The sequence below is a fragment of the Saimiri boliviensis genome, chromosome 3, assembly GCF_048565385.1.
Source record: "Saimiri boliviensis isolate mSaiBol1 chromosome 3, mSaiBol1.pri, whole genome shotgun sequence".
Classification (NCBI taxonomy): Eukaryota; Metazoa; Chordata; class Mammalia; order Primates; family Cebidae; genus Saimiri; species Saimiri boliviensis.
In genome coordinates, this window is record NC_133451.1 from 91,567,162 (window position 1) to 91,589,082 (window position 21,921).

General features: G+C 40.2%; 1 long non-coding RNA gene across 1 annotated transcript in view; it reads right to left on the reverse strand.

The window, feature by feature from the left end:
• Positions 1 to 7,702, reverse strand: part of LOC120363581 (uncharacterized) — a 156,370-nt gene extending 148,668 nt beyond the window's left edge. The window contains exon 1 of the long non-coding RNA XR_012516885.1: positions 7,530 to 7,702. This is a non-coding gene — a long non-coding RNA (uncharacterized LOC120363581). The remainder of the gene's footprint in view (positions 1 to 7,529) is intronic.
• Positions 7,703 to 21,921: the final 14,219 nt, after the last annotated feature.

The window sequence follows — 21,921 nt, forward strand, 5'->3', positions numbered from 1 at the left end:
CACGGTTGGACTTGTATGTTGGCAGATGCTGCAACATTCTTGGGGGAGCTCCAGATCCTACTAAATGTAATGAAAGTTGTTGATGTCCCATCTAGATTCCCTTTAAAAGCAGGTGCTCCTGTCCTCAGCTGCTGTGAGCAGTGGCTGTTAATAATTCACAGCTGCCCCCTTCTCCAGACACCTGCCCTTGGCCAAGTGGGAACAGTCTTGCTCTGGGAGCTGTGCCCTCTACACTCATCCCCTGCCCTCAGCCAGTGACTTAGTGACATGGGGCGTGAAGGACAGGCTCCCTTCTCTCACGAGAGCGACCAACTCTGTGGTGCAGTTCATGCTTTAGAGTTTCCCCATGGGACCAGGCTGAAGCTGATCTACCAGGGAGACTACATTCTTGCTTCATCTTTTTCCTGTGACCTATGCTGATTCTCTCATTCCCTTTCTCCTGGGATATTCAGGAAAAAAAAAAAAAAAGCATCACTTGTAAGAGAATACCAGTCTCAAGGTCTGCTTCTAGGGAACCTACCTGAGGCACTAAGAACTTCTCTTTGCCAGGGGCAGGACTTTGCCCCTGCCTGGGTCCACCAAGAACCCTGGGCCCCAACAGTTGAACTGGTGGCTACTTCAAGACTTGACACAGATGTGTATTTTCTGGTGTGATCTGCAGGGTTTTCCCACAAACAATGAGATACTCAGTCCAGTGACAGTGTCTCATTCGCTCCCCACACCTAGCACAGTTCTGGCAGGATTTCTTATCTCCGCCCTGACTGACAAAATCCTTCTCAACCTTTCCGGACATCAATTAGAATAAAGACTGAAACCCCAACAGATAAATAGGCACAGAATATGATCAAAGACATCTCACGGAAATGGAAACATAAGACCAGCTCATTCTCACTCATAACAAGTGAAATGTGAATTAAAACTACACAGAGATACCATTTTTCAACTCTCAGGCTGGGGAAACATCCAAAATATGATTTTTATTCTATCCCTATATCCAGCCCAGGGATAGTGGATTCTTTTTTTTATTTTTATTTATTTATTTTACTTTAGGTGCATACTATATCTGGCATTTCTCCCCGTGCTATCCCTCCCCACCCTCCCTGTTACAAATGAATTGTTATTCCAAGAAACGCCCCTGTGGGAGTTCACTGTTGGGAAGCAAATCTGATGAAATTCTATAAAACCCTCTGGGCTGTGGGTGACGTGAGAGCACAAACCCTAATCATTAGCCTGAACATCCACCTGCTCAGGAATATGATATATGTTTCTTCTCTAGGTCATGAAAACATACTGCTTTCCTCATTTCCTCTGTCCTACCAAGCAACAGGTCTTATTGTCACTTTTATCTATTTCTCACTTTTGCCTGAGATCTCTCTCTCTTCAAGACCACAAAATGACTTGCTATCCTGAGTCATACCTTCAATTTATCATATTTTCCCCACCCATCTTACTGCAAAGTCGGATTAGTGAAGTGTGTAGTTTCCTCTATCATACAGTATCTGCTAGTTATGTGCGTGTGTGTATATATATAGCTATGTTTGTTTCCTCTACAGATTTGTGTCATTTATGGCATTATTGTTACCAAAGTTGCGCTTCCTCTTTCTCTGTTGAAGGAGAAGGCTTCTTTGCTTCAGTGGTGTCCAAGTTTGGTCTTGAAATTTTCTCTGGTCAGTAAAACTGAGCAGAAGTGATGCCACTTTTATCCAGAAGCTGTAAGACCCATCATGTGGTTCCATCATCACATTCTTTCCTCTACTGCAAGACCAGCCCCAAGACCAGCATATCCCAGAAAAAGTGTATTCCCTTAGGCTGGCTGCTGGAACAAAATAGCATGGAACAGAGACACGAAGTATGCAAATGTGAGTGAGAAATACGCTTCTGCGGTCTTCAGCCTCTGAGATTTGGGAGTCATTCGTTACTGCAGTAGAACTTCTGCAGATGTCTGCAACACTCTGTAATCTCCAATGCCTCTTACATTCCTTTCTACTCAAAGCAGCATCCCATATAATTCTTTCCCTATAGTTCACACTCAATAGAAACTGGCCAAATACAATTTTTCTTTTCCACCGTTGTTTCCCTTCTCTTTTCTTTCTGCACAATTTAGTTCAAAGCCATTAGAGAAGCCAAGGAAGATAGGTGTTTGGGAAAGGGGTGGAAGAGATGCAGTCTTGCTCTGTTGCCCAAGTTGATCTTAAATTCCCAGTCTCAAACAACACTGCCTCGACCTCCCAAACTAGTGAGATTACAGGCATAAGCCATGCACCCAGCCACTTAATACTTAATGTTGCTGAAGAGGTAGATGTCCTTATTAATAATTGTTAATTAATTAACAATTAAGGATTATACTCCCCTTTCATCCACAGCTCAAAGGGGCTTTATACAGTTCTATAAAATTGATTTTCCAATAATAGGATGCCACAGGGGCATCTCTTGATCTAACAATTCAGCTGCAGCAGAGAGAAAAAAGAAAGCACTGTCATTTGGCTGGATATATGGGTAGAATAAGAGCCCATCTGTTTATTTGAATTCAAGCTCATTCATTCTGATGTGTCATTTAGTGATGTTTATATTTTTATCTCATGGTTATTTAACCTGATTTTTTTCAGAAGGAAAAGCAGCTTTAAGCATTATCAAAGTTCAGGACTCATTTTGCTACAATGACTAATGCATTTTGTAACTACCTCATTAAGAAAAAGACCCATGGGAAAGTTTTGTACTAGGTGTTTATAGAGCAAGAAATCCAGGCCCATCTGCTCTTACAGGCTTGTATCAAGAAATGCTTCTCTCAGGACCAGATTTTGAGGGAGCTAGAGCCCCAGAAGTGTGAGGACCTGAGTTTATGTGGAACTATCGAATCCACTCACTATAGAAGACAAAGCTGAGAGTTCAGAAGTGGCAGAAACACAAACAACTCATTCTGTTTCAAAGATGATCCTATTTCTTCTACCAGGGACATAATGTTCATTCTTGGACCTGGCTTCTCTATGAGGCTGAGAAATGTCTACTCCCATGGCTTCCTAGTTTTCTGGTTTACCAGGAATATCAGCTGTGGAAAGCTATGTATCTCAAGCAGGGAATCAGGGGGACAGTGAACTGAACCATCAATAACCATGATAATCAGGCATTATACACAGTTTTGTATCAGACGCTGTCCTGGGTCCTGGCAATACAAAGATGACAAAACATGGCCCCTGCTTCTTACTCTAGTGGGACAGACAAAGAAACAAGTCACTGGGTTCCATGAAATGGGAGAGCCACATGCCAAGAGTTGAAAAAACACAAAGGAGGGAGCAACTAACACTGTCTGAAGGCCTGGGGGCCTGCATGGAGAAGGTGGCCTTTGAGTTGTAGTTTAGAAGATGATTAAGAAACTAACAGGAGAGGAAGAGGAAACAGAGGGCTCTGGAAACTTGGAGCTTGTTTTTTGCTTCTTTGCTTATAGGTTTTCTAATTATTTAAGGAAGAAATATTCACTTAAAAAATATAGAAAGTAGGGCTGGGCATGATGGTTCATGCTCGTAATCCCAGCATTTTGGGAGGCAAAGGCAGGCAGATGTCCTGAAGTCACAAGTTCAAGACCAGCCTAGCCAACATGGCAAAACCCTGTCTCTACTAAAAATACAAAAATTAGCTGGGTATGATGGTGCACACCTGTAGTCCCAGTTACCCAGGAGGCTGAGGCAGGAAGATTGCTTGAACCCAGAAGGAGGAGGTTGCAGTGAATGGAGATGACAGCCCCATACTCCAGCCTCCAGCGTGGGTGACAGAGTGAGACTCTATCTCAAAAAAAAAAAAAAAGGAAAGGATTCCCTGCAAAATAAAAAGCAATGACCCCCCAACACCCCACAAAATGACCCATGTCTCCAATATATAGGGGGCAATACTGTAGCAATAATTAACATTTTGCCATAATTTCTTGTTTTCTTTTTCTCTGTATTTTAATATAGAATTGTATTTATACTATATTTATATCTTTGCATTTTATACTTAAAACATATTCTATCATTAAAAACTTGGTAAATCAATATTTGATAGTTTATTAATTTCTCATCAAAACAGATTTAACATATGTAAATATTTTGGATTTTTTTTTTGCTTGAAGTTTTCTGTTATATAAAAGATGACTGTGTGTAAAATTGTCATATTTTAGAAGTTGAAATCCTGGGAGGTTTATGAATATGATTAATGCTCTTGATAACTGTTCATATTGCTTTCTACAGAGGTTGTACCAATTTAAATCATCTCTAGCAATGTATGGCAGTATCTTTCTTACCAAACCTTTACCAACACTGTATAGAATTTTTTAAAATGGGTTTTCATTAAAGTGTGCTAATCTTAAATGCACAGCTTACTGGAATACCATTTCAAAAAACATTTAATAACTTAATAGGTAACATTTTGCGCTTCTTTTATTACTGGTAAAGACAAGTGTTTGCTCAAGCTTACTAAATTCTTGAGCTTGCTATTTTGTGAATTGCCAGTTTATACCATTTATCTATGGAGGTCTAAGTGGTTTTAAAAAGTCTATGTTTTATTCATACTTGTCATACTTACTGCAAATATTTTTCCCAGCTTGTTGTTTCTTTGTGATGTGTTTTGACAATCAAATATTTTACTATTCTGTGGTCAATTTTTTCAGCCTTGTCCTCCATAACTTTTTAAAAGTAGGATTCAAAATATTTTCAGAGTTCTTCAATATGTCTTTGACTCATGGGCTATTTGGAAGTATATTCTTTGATTTCCCTTTTCGGGAGATTTTCCAGGTATCTTTCTGTTATTGCTTTCTAGTTAAATTCCGTTGTGGCTAGAGAATATTATTTGTATGATTTCTATACTGTTACATATGTTAAGGTGTTTAATGGCCTAGAGTGTGGTCCATCTTGGTGAATAGTCCATGTAAGCTTGAGAGAAATGTGTATTCTGCTATTGCTGACTACAGATCCAATGAGATCTGGCTGGTTGATGCTGTTATTTACATTATCTGTTTCCTTATTGATTTACTGCCTGCTTGATCTATCAATTACTGACAGAGGGATGCTGAACTCTCAAACATAATAATGGATTTATTCATTGCTCCCTTCAGCTCCATCAGTTTTTGACATATATATATATGTCAAATATATATATATATTTAGGTGCATATATATTTAGGGTTGTCTTTTCTTGGAGAATGAGCCCCTTTATCATTAAGCAATGCTCCATTTTATTCCTGATTATCTTTCTCTTCAGAAGTAGCTTTGTCTGAAATTAATGTAGCTATCTTTTGGTTAATGTTAGCCTAGAATATTTTTCTCTATCCTTTACTTATAATCTGAGTCTTTATATATAAAATGGGTCTTTGCAGGGAATATATAGGTAGGTATTATATTTAATCTGTGCTGACAACGTGTCTTTTATTGATGTATTTGGACAATTTACATTCAGATCTTTACTGTGAAAACTGGGTAGGGTTCCTTGTAGGAGGTGGATGGCAACATATTCAAGCTTATGTCCAAGGCATTTGAGGTCAGGCATGGAAAAACACTGAGGCACCGTGTGCGTTATTTGTGCATGGGAATGAAACTCCTTGACCCTGAAAACAGGACAGGGAGTGGAGTGTGTGGTGTGATAAGGAATGCTGGAAAACAGCCTCCTGAGAACGCAGTTTGAGTGTGTACAAGGTCACAGGTGCCTCAGCAACCCACCTCAAAGAACCATCTAGTGGATGTTTGTAGTTAATACAAACCCTTTCAACAAATACTTGGTGGATGGATGCTGGGGCGGACTCTCAGAAGAGCTACCCTCGTCCCTTCTCAATGGGAACTTTCTGAGTACTTCGTTCTTCGCATTCACTGAAAGCTATACGCTCCGCAACTGGTGCCCCCAAATGATCACCTTGAATTTACACGTGAAGATGGATAGCTCATCAATTTTGGGGGAATCCTTGTAAGGGACAGTCCTGAATACCATCAGGAGGACGGGACCCACACGTAAAATATCAGGGGCTAGATTATCATGGGGTCAAGACATGACGAAAGAGCAGAAAGTTTTTTAAAACAGTACAACAGCTACTTAAAGCTGTACAGTGCCCTATCCAGGGCACTGTAGAGCCTGGAGCTTTATGCTTATGCTCTTCATTCAGCAGGAATGCTCTCAGTTTCCTGATCAAAGAACCTTAGATTGAGAGTTATGGGAGCAGGTAGGTCGCTGCCCGAAAAGAGGATATGAGCAAGGTTACTTTACTGTTACTATTTTGACCACCTGGGCTGTGGTACACTCTGCATTGTATCCTCTTTATCTGCTAGATTGCGGTGAGTCAAACTGCCCATCTTGTCCACCTGAAGGGAATTCAGGAGATTTAATGGAGAAGGAAAAGCAGGAACTACAACAACAGGGAGAGACTCCTCTCCCTCCTTCATTCCCTTCTATGGGGAATAAGGAAGAGATTTTTCCAGTGAGGGTAAGGATGGACGGAGCCTTTTCCTCCCTCAGTAGAAAAGCCATTGCCTTCTTTTCCTCCACCCTTAAAGGGACCTGCAGTCATTGGCCCCATTCAGTCAACAGCGCCTCCCATTCCCCTTGAGGAGACAGGAGGCCACCCAAGGGACGGTTTTTGGATAAGACCCCCAGTCAGCGAACATCTGTATGATGGGGTGGCCGCGTCCCCTTGACAAACTTGCCTGTTGGAGGGGCGCCTCCAGGACAGAAGGAAAGTGGCTGATTAGGATTGTCTTCCTAATATGCAAGTTCTGACTTCCTACTTCCAGTATTGGCCTTTCTGGCCTCGTCTTTTTTCTGTTTCCCTGGAGTATAAAGGAAAGTTGCATGCTGCCTTGTGGGTTTTATCCCAGGCAGTTCTGGCTTTCTCGCTGCCCACAGAGGCCTGAGGCAGGAGAGTTGCTAAGATGCCATGGAGTGTCCGTTTGGTCACTGGCAGTCTAGGCAAGGTGCCCCTTTCTGGGTTTGCGGTGACAAAGGGGAGGCTAAGAGGCACAGACCGGGTCCCCCCGTAGCCGCAGGCAGCTCCAGCCCAGTCCTAAGAATCCTCCTCAACATGGGCACGTGCCTTGGTAACAGTGCCCAGAAGGTGCCTGCTGCTTGCTGTGCTGCTGCTTTTCCTTCTTCTCCCCTTCCCTGCCACCCCTCGCATGTTCAGCTGACAAGCAATTCCTTGTTTTCCCTGCCCCCTAGAAAAAGGGCTAAGAAACAGTCCATGTGCACCTGACTTTATTAGCCTAAGGTGAGCAGAGGGGTGTGGAGCAGCCTAGAGTACAGAGCTCTGGCGGAGAAGCCCACTAATGAGGGGTGCTCTCCCATAGCCATATGTTAAATGCTAACTAGGCTGAGGTGGACAAGCTCTGCCAACTGCCGTCATCTTCAGAAGATAGACGCAGCAGTAAGGAATGTTTGTTTCACTTTTTAATAAAATGTTTAAAAAACACCGTGGCTGGGAAAGGTCAAAGCAGACCCTGTGCTGCATGTCTGCTCCTCCCCTCTCTGCTTGGGGTGGTAAAAATAATAAAAAGCCCAGTATATTTTCAGGAGCTTACCTTACAGGCTTGGCTCCAAGCGTAGGTGGTCTGGAGGACGAGGGGCGTGGTCTTCTCCCAGCCTGTTACCCTCCTGCCTCCTGCCGCTGCACTTATCCACGCACTTTACCACCTGGTCATTCTCTGGCCTCCTGCTGCCACTTGTGGTCTTCCTTCCTTCCTCTCAGGGTAAGGAGAGCAACAGGTGGCAGGCTATTAAAGAGAGAGGCTGCCTAAGGAGCCGGAGCAGACGGGAAGAAACCGGCCACAGCCCTACTTTCCCAAGCTCATTTCTGAGATATTCCAGCTAAAGGCTGATGCAGAAGAATGGCCAGCACCTGAGGACATTGTTTAACGTTTTTTGGGTTGTTTTTCTTCCTTTCTTTTTTTACACACTTAAGCTAACTCAATGCAGGTTTATTATCCTGGTAACTTGCACTCACATTCTAATAACTTTCAAAGGCCAGATAATACGGTAAAAATCACTTAAAATATCCATCCCTTCCATGCCTTAGTTTAGCAGGTAGGCTTTATCTTTTGCCATTTCTGTGTTTTATGTGCCTGTCTCATAACCCCTCTGAAACATATACAAAAGACCACAGATTAAATAGCTTCTCTTCTCATAAAAGGGCACCGATGTTGCGTCCAGTTGTCAGAATATGACCCTGCTACTCTTTTCCTACTGTTAAGCAACAATTTCATGCTCTCCCGGCTTGTGATCTTGATTGGTAAATAGCAATGGCTGACTTTGTTGGTAATATCAGCTTTCATTTACCAGAGTCTAGGCTCCTAAACCTTTTACAAACTGTGCCTGTTAAATTTGTGTCTATTGCCTCTGAGCCCTTGTTCTATGCCACTACTGTCTTTACAGATGGTTCAGGAAAAGACAAGTAAGACAGCTATAGTGTGGCAAAATGCCACACAAAACTGGCAACACAAAATCTAGGAACATTTTAAAACTACATAACAGATGGAGTTAGGTGCCCTAATATTGGCCTTACAGACTTTTCCCCACCAAGACATAAGTATAGTTAGTGATTCTGCTTATGCGGTGTATAGCATTACTCATTTAAATCTTGCACATGTGAAGGGCATTACTAATGAATCTCTACTAGCTTTGTTTCTTACAGCACAAGAGCTCATCTGTGCCAGTCGTCACTGTCTTTACATCACCCACATTCACTCTTATTCTAGGTTACCTGGTCCCTTATCAAAAGGGAGCACTCGAGCTGATGCTCTGGTACAACCACAAATGTAGTTTGCAGACTGTGCTGCTTTTTTGTGAGCTCAAGCTGATCATGCTTTCTTTCATCAGAAAGCCCACAGTCTTAAACAACAGTTTTATTTCACATTTGCTCAAGCTCACATGATTATTAAAACTTGTCCTAATAGCCAATGGCATTCTCTCTTTCCTTTTTCCCTAGGGCTTTGTGCCAACCCACAAGGTTTGTTGCCTAATGCTATCTGGCAAACTGATGTTACTCATACTACCCTTTGGATGTTTGAAGTTTCTCCATGTTACCATGGGCACTTACACAGGCTTAATACATGCTACCCCCTGGACAGGATCAAGAAAAAACTAAAGATGCAATTTTTCATTTGTTTAAATCTATTATAACCTTAGGCCTTCCACAAACTATAAAAACTGACAATGGACCTTACTATCTTAGTGCTACAACTTTAACACATGCATTGCAACTTTAACACATAGAGCATAAAACTAGCATCCCTTATAACTCAACCGGTCAGGCCATTATTAAACAAGCTCATCAAATTCTGAAAGAATATCTTAATAAATAAAAAAGGGGGAATATGGAGCTCTCTCCTCGAGAACAGGACCTGTCCTGGAGAATCGATCAGCAATGACGGTGATGACTAAGAAGGCACCTGACATTACCTGAGGACAGCTAAAGAAATTGGATCAACAAGCAACTATCCAGCTTCCTGCCATGGAAGCCCCTGCAACTGCAGAGAACTGGTTTCTTATGTATCTGGCGGTAATTGGGAAAGAACTGAGAAAGTAAGACAGGGATGGTTGTTACGGTGGCTGGTAATTCTTGTCCTATGCCAAGTGGGATCAGCTCAAGAACATGTTTGTTGGAGTCATGTTCTAAATCCCCTTGTTTTTAATGTTATTACATGGTGGGATGCTGGCCCGCCTTTGTCATCTAATGATTCTTCTTGGACAGGAGATCGATGGATGCCCCTGCCTTACCTCTTAATTGAAAATTTGAGATGGATTAAACTTAATGACTCCTTGAGTTTATTGTCTAGTAATCCCCCTCTTTGTTTTTCCACAGTAGCACATGACAAGTGTGTTACTCTCATTCCTCAGGGGTATCTGTACTATCCGCCCAAAAGGGATGCTAATCTTGCAAATTTGACCTTTATTTCTGCTGTTACTACTAATTTTACTGAAGTCTCTAATGAAGCTACACGAGTGCCTGATCTTCCTGTATGCCACCTGAGTAGGGACTGGTGATATAAGTTTGAGGCCATCCGCTGCTCTCCATTCAGACAAGCTGCGCCACGCCAAGGGCCTCTGTTTGATTATGGCGCCTTACTTGATTGGACTTCCCATGGTTATCTTTTGTCTGCAAATCAAACTATTGGATTTAGGAGTCCCTCCAATAGTTCTATCACCTGGTCAGAGTATGAGCTTTCAGGGTCAATATTACAACTAAAAGGGAAACAAGCTTTAAGCCCTGCTCATACCCATATTTGGAGACTAGGTCTTCCTTTTTTTGAGCAGGTTATTTCACGTGGTGAGTACAATACTAGCAACTATACCTTCTTTTTGCAGAATAATGTTACTGACACGGTCCTAATTTGTACTATGTACCCTTATACACTTCTGTTTGGGCAAGGTGTTCCTAACATACAGCAGAATCAGTCCTTTTATATTAAAGTCTCTTCCAGTAGCTGGTATGCTACATGCTTGTCTCATCAAAATGTTACACAGTTAAATATAACCTATGTCATGATTTTAAAATGGCATGCAGAATTGTGGCTGCCTGCAAATTTAACCTGGAACTGAAAAGGAGATTCCCCGTGCAGGGATTTAGAAAAGCACATCTGCAAGGCGCTTATCACGACCATTTGTCTTCTCAAATTTCCACTCTTGAGTGTGAATTAAAGAAACAACTTGAAGAATGGACGTGGCAATTACAAACGAGTTCCCTTCAGCAGTTACAAGGAGGCTTTCAATGGTTAAACCCAAACACTTGATTGTCTGGGTTAAACATACGCATTTGGGTGATGGCCGCTATACTTATTCTTATTTGTTTCTGTTTGCTAGGCATCTGCAGATGGCCCTGTGCTGCCACCACACACATCTACAACCAGAGAAGAACAATAGAAGCTTACCTTGCATTGAATGACCAGCATGCTCTAAGAATTAAAGAAGGGGGAGATGTAGGGGGCACACGGCAACATAGTCAAGCATATGTACATGGCATTTGAGGTCAGGCATGGAAAAATACTGAGGCACTGTGCATGTTATGTGTGCATGGGAATGAAACTCCTTGACCCTAAAAACAGGACAGGGAGTGGAGTGTGTGGCGTGATAAGGAATGCTGAAAACAGCCTTCTGGGAATGTAGTTTGAGTGTGCACAAGGTCACAGGTGCCTCAGCAACCCACCTCAAAGAACCATCTAGTGCGGGCATCCCCAAACTATGGCCCGTGGGCCGCATGCAGCCCCCTGAGGCCATTTATCTGCCCCCCATCCCCGCCACACTTCAGGAAGGGGCACCTCTTTCATTGGTGGTCAGTGAGAGGAGCACAGTATGTGGCGGCCCTTCAACGGTCTGAGGGACAGTGAACTGCCCCCCTGTGAAAAAAGTTTGGGGACGCCTGATCTAGTGGATGTTTGTAGCTGATACAAGCCCTTTCAATAAATGCTTGGTGGATGGATGCTGAGGTGGACTCTCTTAGAAGAGCTATGCCCTATTCCCGCTCAGCTAGAACTGTCTGAGTACTTCCTTCTTGGCATTTGCTGCAAGCTATAAGCTCTGCACTCCTGTAAGACCACAAAAATGCAGAGACTCCCTTAAGACTGTGGCCCTCAGGAGTTTCTCACTCCCACGCTAGTCCATACTCAGCCTCCAAAACTTAATTCAAAATTGCCATTTAACATACAACTCTTAATTGACTAATGTCAGTGGAAATCTATGCCAAGGAGGTAATGATCAACACATCTAAAAGACCGTTTGTTTTCAGATATACAACAATAGCATAAGCATTCTTACTAGAAAGTTTCTGTGAAGCATTTCTTTAAGATGAATTTGTTTCTGTGGACACAAAAGGCGTCCGGCCACTTTACATCTACAGGAGATCTCAGAGCCAAATCTTGGTAGCAGAGAGCCAAGGAGGAGTGACGTGGGAGTCAGAGTGGCTAAAAGAGTGAGCTTTCCTGGGGGGCCCTTGGGCTACGCTTCTGAAGGATGCAGCTTTAAGAGCTTCCAGAAACAAACTAAACAGGGATTTTATGTCTTACCCAAAGCACCTCTCTTTATCCTGCTGGTTGACTTTGTATCTATTCAGAGCTAGTCAGTTTACACATCTGGCCAATGTCACACTATGCTGCCATGCCCTAAAACAGTTTCACATTCCCTATAAACTTCCTACCTTCCTACTGTGGTGAGAGAATAAAGGTTCCAGTCCACATTTAGAGCAAAATAAAAATCTGGACAGGGTTGGGTGAAGTCACCTGGACAGCTCTTGCAGATCGCCAAAAGGACTCAACAAAAACAGCATGTTAAGGCTGCTCTGCCGGTGGAGTGAGTAGCCATGCTTTTATTCCTTTACTTTCTTAATAAACTTGCTTTCGCTTTACTGTATGGATTCGCTTCAAATTGTTTCTGTCTGTGTATTTATAAGTGTTGTATGTGATGTTTATATATATATATATATACACACACACACATATGTGTTGTGAGTGATGTTTATATATGAGTATATTTATATGTGTTGTGTATAATGTTTATACATAATGTTATTGACAGCTTTTAACAACCGAGTAACGTATACTCCTGTGAGCAAACTTTGGAGTATACTTGTTTCTCTCTACTTGATTTCTTCAGAATTTGGAAACTATCTGTTTTCTTAACTTAAGGCAATATAGTTATTTGCATAAGGGCAATAAGAATCTGTTTTCATTTGTAACAGGACACAATTGGAGAAACTGGTTATTTTACCAAGGATTTGACTGGAATGATGTGCTTTCCTTTAAGGAATCAAACTTAACTTATAGAGCCAAGAAATCCCCTCAGGAAAACTGACCACATTCCTTGTCTACAGTCCCTGTACAGGGTTCCCTACCTGTGGTAAGGAAAGAATGTCACTTTCTGACAGACCAAGGAGGCTTAAGCTATCTTGGGACATCAAGAAGAGAGGAATTTACTCATTCATAGGTATTTGAGTGTACAAAGCCATGGCTGGGCTCAGCTTTTTTTTTTTTTTTTTTTTTTTTTTTGAGGCAGAGTCTCACTCTGTCACCCAGGCTGGAGTGTGGAGCGTAGGCTCAGCTTTTTAAAAAAATCTTATCAGAGATTCCTTATGGAACAGAGTTCCATCAGAGCCCATTTAAAAGCAGCTTATGTGGCCAGGCACAGTGGCTTACACCTGTAATCCCAGCACTTTGGGAGGCCGAGGTGGGTAATCACTTGCAGCCAGGAATTTGAGACCAGCCTGGGCAACATGATGAAACCCCATCTCTACTAAAAGTACAAAAAATTAGCTGGGTGTGGTGGTGGGCACCTGTAGTCCCAGCCACTAAGGAGGCTGAGGCAGGAGAATCGCTTGAACCGCGTTGGGGTGGAGGTCGCAGTGAGCCAAGATCACACCACTGCACTCCAGCCTGGCCGACAGACTGAGACTGTCTCAAATAAATAATTAATTAAAAAGAGCTTATGTGAAAAACAATCATTCTTGCTGAACTTTATACAAATAATCAGGTCAGGTATAATGCAAATCAGTCTTACCATGATTTGTCTTTAGTAAAAATGAGAAACTGGGGACAGAAAAAATAGATTTCAAAATGTATGGTACACTTATTATGAAATTCCAGTCTCATCAGTTGTTTTTAAGTTTTGTCTGTAATTTAGACTAACTCTGCTTATTCCTGCAAACCAACCAGTGATCTCTAACTGCAGCTCAGAAGAAACCAGAGGAAAGGGTAATGTGAAAATCCAGATCAGTATTCTAATCCTGGGCAGGTACCGGAATCAGCCAGTAACCTCATATTAGCTTGGTTGCAGCAGTTGCCCAGTTCATGGAAAGCCTTCTTACTTGGTTTACTTGGGATAATTTTGCTTTACTGTTGTGGAATATATTGTTTTGTACTCTTTGGGTAGGAATGCAGGATAAGCTTACTGAATGTTTTCTTAAATTGAACATTTATTAATCTTCCACATATTACCTTTTATTGGAACTCAACATTATGAATTGCCCTCACCACACTGATGCTTTCTGACTGAGCTTCACTCTACCCTGAATACAAGATACACTAATATCATTGCCCCCATTCAGCCTGAAGAAGTTACAGAAGATGGATCTTCATCCCTCTACAACCCTTAAAATTAAGGGTTACCTTATAAAAGGGAAAGGGGAAACGTCAGAGGTGTTTGAACTAGAACAACTCCATTTTGAACAGGGGCTGGGTAAAATAAGGCTGAGACCTGCTGGGCTGCATTCCCAGATAATTAAGCATTTTAAGTTACAGGATGAGACAGGAGGTCAGCACAAAATACAGGTCATCAGGTCGTAAAGACCTTGCTGATAAAACAGGTTGCAGTTAAGAAGCTGGCTAAAACCCACCAAAACCAAGAGAGTGACTTCTGGTCGTCCTCCCTGCTCCGCTCCCACCAGCACCATGACAGTTTACAAATGCTGTGGCAATATCAGGAAGTCAGCCCATACGATCTTAAAAGGGAGGTATGAATAATCCAACCCTTGTGTAGCATATCATCAAAAAATAATCATATGGAGTAGCCATCCTTTTATTCCTTTACTTTCTCAATGCATTTGCTTTTACTTAAAAAAAAAAAAAAAAAAAAAAAAAAAAAAAAAAAAAAAACTTGGCATATTAAATTTTATTACCACAAGATTCAAGCCACAACAAACACATGGTAATCAAGACAGTGGGATGCTGGCTTAAAGACAGACATATAGATCAATGGAATAGAATTGAGAATCCAGAAATAAACCATTACATTTTTGACAAGCACGTAAAGAATAGTCTTTTCAATAAATGGTGCTGGGACAACTAGACGTCCATATGCAAAAGAACAAAGTTGGACCATTACCTCACATCATGCAAAAGCTAACACAAAATGGATCAGAGACCTAAATGTAAAAGCTAAAGCTATAAAACACTTAGAAGAAAACAGGCATAAGTCCTTGTCACCTTTAATTAGGCAACTATTTCTTAGAAATGATGCCAGAAGCACAAGTGAGAAAAGAAAAAAAACAGATAGTTGGACTTCATCGAAATACGAAACTTTTGTGCTTCAAGGCACCCTATAAAGAAAGTGAAAAGGCCACACAAAGAATGGAAGAAAATATTTGTAAATCATATCTGTGATTAACGACTTGTGTCTTGAATAGTTAAAGAAGTCTGATAGTTCCGCAATAAAATACAGATAACCCTAGAATCCAAATATTGGCTTCTAACACCATTCTGTAACGGTATCAGTTAAAGGAACAGGGTTCCTGGAGAAACAGCTGATTCTAGGACTAATGCGAGAATACGCAAGATGAGCGTAGAATGTTTTGTAGCTCCACAGAGTAAGAAAGTGCTCAAACACTGCCCCACAACCATGCGCATGTAAAAATGGGGATATCAAGAACACAGGCACCGACTGAAAGAACTCCCAATGACAAAAGCTGGAATAATTTGAGCAGCAAGACAAATAAAGCAGTACTGAATTATAAACCAAAATATAAAATAAATATTCATGAGTCTATATGGATATAAATAAAGAAATGAGGGAGAAGAGACAAATCTCACATGCAGAGGAGTACTGCCATGGTTTGAACACATCCCCAAAGTTTATGTGCTGTATACTTAATCCCCAATGCAACAGTGTTGAGAGGTGGAGCCTTTAAGACGTGATTAGGTCATGAGGACTCTGCCCTCATGAATGGATGAATGCCATTGCATGGGAGTGAAATAGTTTTTGTGGAAGTGGATTAGTTATCACAGGAGTGGGTTCCCAATAAAAGCATTAGTCTGGCCTGCTTCCCCTTGCTCTCTTGTTTTTTTTACCTTTCACCACGGGATGACACATTAAGAAGACCCTGACCAGACGTGTCTCTTGATCTTGGATTTCCCAGTCTCGAGAACTATAAGAAATAAATCTCTGTTCTTCATAAAATATTCAGTCTGTTGTATTCTGTTATAGCAGCAGAAAATAGACTGACAAATTTCAAATAATTTATGTAGATATTCTGCCCTCCGGAGGCAACTCATAACTCCTTAGACCTTAGAGGCAAGTTGTGCCTAGTAACTTCCTTCCAGAGTACAATATGGAAAGGGGTGGGGGAAGAGACTGAACAAATACTACCTCAGCTGGATGACCCAGGTCAATATCAATGATAGGCCATGTTAATAGTGTATGATGAAAATGCCACTTTATATAGTCTTCCTCCCCAAAACACACAAATTCAATCTAACATGAGAAAAACATCAGAAAATCCCAACAGAAGAACATTCTGCAAAATACCTGACCTGTGCTCCCCAAAATCATGGAGGTCACAAAAAAACAAGAAAGATCTAAGAAACTGCCAGAGACAAGAGGAGCCTGACAGATGATTAGGTATAGACATCTCCAGCATACAAAATGAATCTTGTCAAAGCCTGTTGAATGACCTGCAACTGACCAACTAGAGAAGGCAATGAAACCTAAGGAAATGACAAGTTAAGCTCTAGAACTCCGCCCATAAAAAAGAAGAAACTCTTACTTGTCTTTTCTGAGTTAATCAAATGACAGGGGTTTTAATAGTGTTGATAGTAAATTAAAGGTCAATTAATTGTTAAATTATTAACATTAACAGTAAATTTTATTATTTTAAAAGTTAGTATTTAAGAACCAATTATTACATTCTAGTATTGCATAAATTTTCTTTATATTCATAATCTCAGTTAAATCTCACCTTAGTAGAGGAACTTTACAATTTCCACTTTATACATGAAAGAATTGGTGCTGGCACAGTCTCGGTCTCTGCCAGAATACTTTGTGAGGTGCTATCTTATAAAATAAATGATAAGACCCAATTCTGCTTTCAGGAAGCTATAATCCAGTTATCACTAGAAATAAAAGGCAATGCCCATATGTGATTAAGCCCCAAATTAATTGTATAAACTATAAATGTCACAGGATTTGGGTGGAGAAAAAGATTGCCTCAGGTCAAAATGATCAGAGAAGACCACGGAAGAGGCAAGTTTTAGTCAAGATCCCAAAGGAGAAGATGGAAGATGGAGCGGAAGCCAATTCCAGGAAGGAGGGAGGGGAAGGAGCAGCTTGGCTTTGTTGAAGTAGCGGAGTTTTTGCTAGGACAGCATGAACAATAAGCAGAGATCAATTAGACAAGCCCTTAGATTCCAAGCTAAGGAATTTGAATTCAACTCTATCTTGTATTGAAGGAGCAAGAAACTTTGAGCTTTAGGGGACCAGGACAAGATAATACTGTATTAATGAGATATCTTGAAGATAATTTTCACTGTCAAGGGCTGTTCAGAACTGAACCTTAAAGAGTTAGGGATTATAGCAGTTACCAAAATATGTATAAGGGCTAACCATATAAGCAGCATTTCAGGACCATAAAGAACCTATGTTGAAGACAGGAGGCTCCCAAAAAAAACAAAACAGTCATGTAAGCTGTATCAGTGACTCAAAATAAAATCAAGTGCTTGTCTAATTTTCTTGCCCCGTGTTCCTTTTTTTTTTTTCTGTTTGCCGTCTCTTCCCATCTCTGTATTTTCTCCTCCTTTGCTATGGCTCTTTCCCATTCACTCTCTCATTCTCTCTTTCACTCTCACAGATAACTGAGCCCAAACTGTCTCTCCTCTGTACTTCCATTTCAATCCTTTTTTCTTTAAGCTCTCTTCCTCTGCTCATCTCTCAAAATGTTGATTTATATCCCATGTTCTCCCAGTGCATGTGAGTGCGTGTGTGTGCATGCGTGTGTGTGTGTGTGTGTGTGTGTGTGAAGAAAGGTGAAAGTAGATGCTATTTCTACATGACTCTCTGGTTGGCTGGGGCAACAGAAGCTATAGGTGTTACTTAAATGTTAGTCTCTTCTCCATCCCAAAATAAAGTAGAAGCGATTTGGGTAAATTAGGGAAAAAGTATAAGGAGTTGCTGCAGTATTCTGTAACAGAAAGGGAAAATCTTTTTTGTCCATATTACTAGTTCAGGACAGAGTTATTCTCTGTGAATGGGGGTTACGTATATTTCCTATAACTAAATTAATGTTTTAAGAACAGGGAAAATTATACATTGAATCTCTAATTAAAATATTTCAAGAACAGACAGGAAAGACCAACAAATGAATGTACTATACGTGTCTGCTCACTTTGGAAAAGAAAAGTGTGTGTGCTTTTCGAAAAGTAACAACACACACGTGGATGCAGCAACATTACATGTGCGTGCAGCTCTACTGCTTTACGTCTTCCCTCAGTGTCCCGATCAGGGCAAAGCCCTCAAAGGCAAGAGTGCTCTAGACCACGGAGAACACAGCACCAAGCTTGATAAGCACTCCCGCCCTTTCAAATGTTGTAGGTATTGCAATATTTTTTCTTTTCTTTTAATTTTTAATTTTTGTGGGTACAGAGTAGGTATATCTATTTAAGAGATACATGAGACATTTTGATACAGGCATACAACACATAACAATTATACCAGGGTAAATGGGGTATCTGTCATCTCAAGCATTTATCCTGTTACAAACATTCCAATTATATACTCTTTTAGTTAATTTTAAATGTACAATTAAATTATTATTGATTATAGTCACCCTTCTGTGCTAACAAATACTGGCTCTTATTCACTCTTTCTAAATACTTTTTGTACCCACTAACCATCCCCACTTCCCCCAAACCACCCTCAGCTACCCTTTCCAGCTTCTGGTAACCATTATTCTACTCTCTACTATATTTTTCTTAATTCAATTGTGTGCTATTTAGAAAAAAAGAGAATAGAATCAGAAAGGACAGTTACTGTTGCAAAAGCAGGAAAGAAATGCTTTTAAGCTGAGCAGATACATAGACCAGGAGCTCTCTGTGAGCTGCTATGAGAGAGTCATGGTGGCACACACCTGTAATCCCAGCTCCTCGGGAGGCTGAGGCAAAAGAATCACTTGAATCCAGGAGGCGGAGGTTGCAGTGAGTCGAGATTGTACTCCAGCTTGGGCAACAAAAGTGAAATTCCATCTCAAAAAAAAGGATTAAAAAAAAGACTACATCTGTCCTGTTCACTAATGTATCTTCCTTGAACCAGGCATACAGCATATAGCAAGTATGTAATCATCATTTGCTGAATAGAAGAATACAGCTTATTCATTGTTCAGTGAATATCTTGGCTGTCTTGGTTTATTTTTCTGAATAAAAATAATCAACAAAAAATAACAACAAGCACAAAAATATACCTATTGGTATAGAAAGATTTGGAAGCAATTTACAACAATCCCATTTTTGTTAAAAAAAATTATACTACAAATATGTTGACATAAGAGGTTAAAAATGAATACTTGTAATTTTGTGGGACTAGAAAGATGTTTTCTTTTTGCTTACCTAATTTTCCTATAATGAGCATGTATATTGCTTTTGTAATCAGAAAACACAAAATAAATTTGGAGATTGGGTATAAGATTCACTAACAAAACTCTTAATAAACAAACAACAATAAAAAATTCTAAAGATTGACTAGGCACATTGGTTCACGTCTATAATCCCAGCACTTTGGGAGGCCGAGGCGAGCAGAACTCCTGAGGTCAGGAGTTCGAGATCATCCTGGCCAACATTGCAAACTCCATCTCTATTAAAAATACAAAAAATCAGCCGGGCATGGTGGTGCACGCTTGCAGTCCCAGCTACTCAGGAGGCTGAGGCAAGACAATCATTTGAACCGGGAAGTGGAGGTTGGAGCTAGCTGAGATGGTGCCATTGCACTCCAATCTGGGCAACAGAGTGAGAATCCAACTCAGAAAAATAAAACACAATACAAAATTAAATTAAAAAGTAAGTAAATTCTAATGGCTGCACCAAGAAGGGTAACTCACCCATTTTCTTTGATTTTCATAACTGATTTCTTTTTTCTTTGATTTTCATAACTGATTTCTTTTTTCTTTGATTTTCGTAACTGATTTTTTTTCACCTTACAAATTTTGATTTCTCAAAATTTGTAAGGAGAAAAAAAAAGGCAACGTCAGTCCCCTCTTTCTATCTAGCTTCCTCATTTAAGTTTCTCTTGATAGAAAATCTTGTCACAAACGCCTTTACAACGCTATGTTGAAAAATAAAGATAGGTGGGGACAATAGACCCCAAAGGGTAGATTTTCATAGCACACTTGAATATCTCTGAGCCTCAGTTTCCCCAACTATATCAGAATAAACTAGACTGGAGATTTTTAAGGTACTATCAGTTCTTATGATCTTATCACCCTATTAATTATATAATAGGTATAAGAGTTTATAAGCTTTAAAAGATCATAGACAGTAGACTAGGTAGATAGGCAGAGAGATAGGACAGATAGATACTTCTGCATATTGAATCTCTTTTGTACAGATGTATACGTAGACTTCACTATGTCAACAATGCTAATATATGCTAAAATCCACAGCATTTCATTAAAAGTAACACAAATAGTAAAATAACCAATATACCCTTACCAAAAACGTTTAAAAGTTAAAAAAAAAATTAAAAGTTCTGTCTGACAGTTTCAAATGTTCTCTTTACTAGAATTTTTTTTTAACAAAAGCTTAGGGAAAATTTATTCCATATAGGTTTAGAGGATTGGTCATAACGTACAGAGCTTGAGAGAGCAAATTGCTGGTTAAACACATTTATCAATAAGTTCAAGCTTGGAATTTTTAAGAGAAAAAGTAGGTAGACACTGGTAATTTCTCCTAAATTATAGAAAAATGTGTCTGGCACATTGCAAATACCCAAAACTTTTTTTGTTGGATTAATAAAGGAAAGAATACAATATGTGAATACGAGGACTCCAAACCCACAAAACACTCATTGCAATCACACATTAGAAGAGGCAGTTCCAAGTTCAGAGAATTACCCTCCTTGCCTCGCTTTCAGCTCCCCTCAACCTCTTGCCAGCATATTTCCGCTGAGGATGGTCATTTTACCTCATAAATGTGTCCTCTCACTACCCTTGAAATAACTTATTCATAATATAGGAAGAGACAATAGACAGGGAAAAGAGGTCACATTAAATCAGCAATGTCAATATAACACATATTGTAAAGTTACAAGTTTGATCCCAGACCTCACAAACCCAGTTTAAATATTGGCTCTAGCAGTGGACTTTAAACAAATCATTGACTCTCTTCCAATCTCAATTTTCTCACATGTCTAACTCACCTACTGATTATTTAAAGATTTTTTTAAATAATAGGGTTGAGATATAACTCACATATGACACAGTTCACCTGTTGAAAGCATCCAATTAAATGGTTTCTAGTGTAGTCACAGAGTTATGCAACAGGCGCCACCACTTTAGAATGCTTTCATTAGCCCTGTACCTATTAGCAGCCACTCCACACTTCTCTCCATTCTCCCTCCCTCAGCCCTAGGAAACCACCAATCTATATTGTTTCTATAGATTTTCCTATTCTGGACATTGCATATAAATGGAGTTATACAATATATGGTCTTTTGTAACAGGCTTCTTTCACTTAGCATCATGTTTTCAAGGTTCACCTATGTTGTGGCATGTATTAATATTCCATTTTATTGCTAAAATATACTCTATTTTATGGAGGTATCATGTTCTATTTATCCATTTATCTGTCGATAGATCTTTAAAGACTTTTTTAATGGCTTCTGTTCCTCGGAGTGACATTTACTTAGGTAGGTTGCTTTTTTTCCTTCCAGTTACCTTATCTACAGCCGATTTAGAAATGAAATTCCTCATTAAAAAAGGTAGGTAGCCAACACCAAGCGAACGTTCTTAAAATTCCATCATTGTCCTTTGCTCTATAAATCAAGCAGTTGTAGGATCCTGCCACATTTGCCATCTAGACCTCATTCATGGCCACATCTAGACACTGTCACTGCCAACAACTGCATCACCATCTAATGCTGGATTTCAGTAGTTCTGCGCTGGTACCATCTACGTTTTCAGTTCACTTCCTCAACTACTGTCACTCACTGCAGCAATTCTTTGCCCTCATCAGA